Below are 3903 nucleotides of genomic sequence, written 5' to 3'. Positions count from 1 at the left end.
TTTACTCCAACCATCATGGGACAGAGGATCTCTTGACAGTTCACTGTTGAAAACAGGAAACGGCTGACAGCAAGACCTATACCTACACACAATATTGTGGTGATTTTTGGTGTTTTGCACGTTTGTACCTATTACCCTCAGTATCTTAGATGGTGATGGGCTGTGCTATCAGTAAGACAACTAACCAAAACCTACAACAGATGACCAAAATTAAAAACACTCAAAAACCTAAAGGAAGAATACTGGAAAAAAGTATGTATGATCTGTGCATTCGGAGCACTTAGTAAATAGAAATGTAAGATTTGTGAATAATGAAGCTGTACAATTACATTAGGTAAGCCTCAAGTAAGATTCCACATCTCTATCATAGTTTATCTCAGACCTATGAATTTATTTTCAATGACAAACATTACTTATATGTCATATCAGCATAGCCAAAAGGAAAGTACTTATTAAGGGGAAGACTCTTAGTAACCCTGTCATTAAGACCTAACTCCATAAAACTATTCAACTTTGTACAGTTCTGCTACAACCCAAAAGGTGTATCAAATTTTAATATAGCGACAAAGCCAAATTCATGGATTGCATCCTACCTACATACAGTATATTACAATTGATCCACCCTGTTCTAGTATCAGTTGTTCCAATCTGACACCACTTTGTATTTCAACATATAATAAAGGAAATAACAAATTTTCTATCAGAATCTTTACTATTTTTCAGTTAATTTCCTGTTTTTTACTTAGGAGTTCACTTTTCCAGAAGTAAATCTGACTTGACTTACAACAGAATCAAGACAGCCCTTGCTATACACCTAGTCCTGAGTTAAAACTACTTAAATAAAGACAGGAGGCAGGAATAAAAAAACCTCTAAAAAGTGTTGAGATTAAAAATCACCCTCAGCTGCTCATTTCAACTGCATTACAAACTGAACTTCTTATATAAGTAACTAAAGAATTGATAGTTCATTTACTTATATTGATATTTATTGATATCAAGTTATCTACTGGTATCTACTATATTTGATATTTAACTTATCTCAGAAACTGGTTTCCTCGAAAAGTCTCAGAAATGTTTGGTTGCTAGCAATGAATTCCAGAAGATACTTGGCAAAAAATTCTGATCTGAACAAACTTTACAGAATTGTAGACATAGATTCAAAAGGAGTTATCATTTAGCTGACACAGTCTAGACAGGAGGCTGAAGTTTGAGCAAGCCCAGAAAATGACTCCACTGCAAGAAGCCAAAACAAACTACAATAACTCACCCCCTTTAAGCAGTTTGTTTGTAAGCTTTCCAGAGGAAAGCTTAGTTTCTTTTATTCTATGGATTAAAAGATAGGTTCTGTGCACTATGCTGCCTTACATCACCAACAAGGCATTAGCTTCCTGTTTAGTTCTAATTATAGGTGAGACAAGTATGTTTGTTTATTAGACAAGGTTCTAAGAATGGCCTGAGTGAATAATACTACAGTCTTCTTTCTTTAGATCACCCTTGAAGGTAGTCACTTAAGATTATTCAAAACTAGGCCTGGTCACATGCAAATTTAGCCCTACTAAAGTTTCTATTTCAGAAAAAATCTTTTTGTAAGCAGTTTTGGAATAGACCAAGAAGAAAGCTTTAAATCCATGAAAGCAAGTCAGGCATTTAGCAGATATGAAAAACCAAAACCTAGCAGCTATCTATTAGTAGTTAATATTCATTTGTTAGTATTAACGTGAATAAGCATTTCCATCTTGAAAACATCTAAACAAGAAATACTAAGTCACAATTGAGAGAACTCAAAAACTTTAGGACAAATATAGCTGTTTATAAAAAGTTTATCTGAAAGGTCCCTAGATAATAAACTCATGTCTAAACCAGGTATAAAACATAAACTTTTGCCCTTCCCTTATCCTACATTAATAAGCTTGAGGATAATTTGTTGTTTTTTGTGTTGGGGACAGGGTATATAACTACATTCCCAAAGTTAACATCCAATTTATATTACCATCCTTAGTCTGCAGACTATAGGCATATACTACCCTAGTTGCCTAAGGAGGCTTAAGAAACAATATTATAAGGCAGACTGGCTATACACTGAAAAATAAAATGCATTCATTTACACTAGTAAAATTTTAACTAAGATCATGATAGCAAGCTCACAAAACTATTACGATACAGGATAAAAGAATTTTGATAAACCTTTGAAAATAAGTTGTACAAAGTGATACCGTGTGTTTGATGTATTTTGCCAACCAAAGCAGAGATTCCTGGTTTTTTTAATGCATTATAAACCCCAGTGAAATATTGATGAGGTTACCCCAAAAGAGTTTTTCTTTTGATTTTTTGAGACAGAGTTTCTTCTGTTGTCTTTAGAACTCAGAGCAACCAGGCCAGCCTTGAATTTACAGAGAGATGCACCATGCCTGTCACCCTGTGATTAAAGGCGTGCACCACTGCCCAGCTCCACCAGAAGTTTCTAAGCACAAGTTCAGAATCCTCTAATGAACAATTCAGAATTATGTTTCTAGAGATGATTTATTTTATAAGACCAAACGCTGTAATCCTCAAAAACCTAGAATCCTGAAATAAAACCTTCTAAGCAATAGCTCTTGTATACAGCAATAGAAGAAATTTCTATTAAAAAACGCAAAGCAGTTGGGTTTGGTGGCACATCCTGTAATCCCAGATGGGAGGCAGAGGCAGATTGTTCTAAATCCAAGACCAATGCTTTGACTACATAGTCAAGCCTCAAAATCAAAGTGCAAAAATAATAGAAGCTATGGCTGTGAGAATGGCTCATAGTTTGTAAAGGTGCTTGCCCAGATGAAACAACAATCTGGCTCAATCTCCAGAAGCCACTGTAAAAGTAGGGGGATCTGACTACAGATGTTCTCTGACTTCAACAACCATGCAAAGAGCTCCCTGCCAACCAATAGCGCCCCCCTCATGAATCCAATAAAAGAAAAATTCTTTGAGAATTGATTTGAATTTTAAGAGGCATCCCAAACCTAAGAACAACAAATAAAATTTGACAATATAGTTAAAGGTATACAAGACAAGTAGCTTTCACACCAGTGCTATGCAGAGTATTCAACTTAACCTTTATGTGCATAACAAACACTGGTTTAACACAGGCAGATAAGCATGGTGATGAAAGATGAGCATAGTGTGTCACAACTGCTTTTATCAAACTCAGTACCGGATCACTGGATGATCAGTGTCCTCACATGCACCTAAGTATTCTTTACAGTATAAATAAACCTTGGGGACCAAGTTACAAACCAAAAAACAAAATCAGGACCACGGGAAAAACCTATTAGCTTATAAGACTTGAAATACTATTTTGTTTACTTTAAAGAAACTACACAAGAATACATTCCATTCATTTTCATTTATAAATTAGTTGTAACAAAGAAATCAGCCTCATGAGGTAGAAGACAGCATATTTCAGGGGAAAAAAAACCCACATTCATTTAGTAGGAATTTTAATGGTCCAAAATACAGGTTTTGTTGGTTTTTTTTCTTTTTGGAGATGATCTTATTAGAAATCTATTTTTAGTTGTGTGACTGAACAGTCAAAAGTCAACTTCTGTGTCTATCTGTACTTCAGGGAAAATCTCATATGACTGTCTTGAAGCCTATTACACATTAGAGCCTATGCTAGGCCTTAACTATCAAGATGAAACTCTAAGAATGGTATAAACATGCAGTTGTCATTAGAAGAACTTGAGTTAGATAGAAAGGCCTGGGTTCTAATCCCAACTAATCATCAACACCTGGGTGGGTTTTTTCTTTTTCTTTATCAACAAAACAAAACAAAACAAAAAAAAAAAAACAGTGAATTTGTCTTCATAGAGATGTCAACTGTAACCTACATTTTCATGTTTTATAAGAAAACTACTTGAAAAGTTATGAAAC

This window comes from Arvicanthis niloticus, chromosome 4 (genome assembly GCF_011762505.2).
Source record: "Arvicanthis niloticus isolate mArvNil1 chromosome 4, mArvNil1.pat.X, whole genome shotgun sequence".
Classification (NCBI taxonomy): domain Eukaryota; kingdom Metazoa; phylum Chordata; class Mammalia; order Rodentia; family Muridae; genus Arvicanthis; species Arvicanthis niloticus.
Note: the sequence above shows the minus strand (reverse complement) of the source record.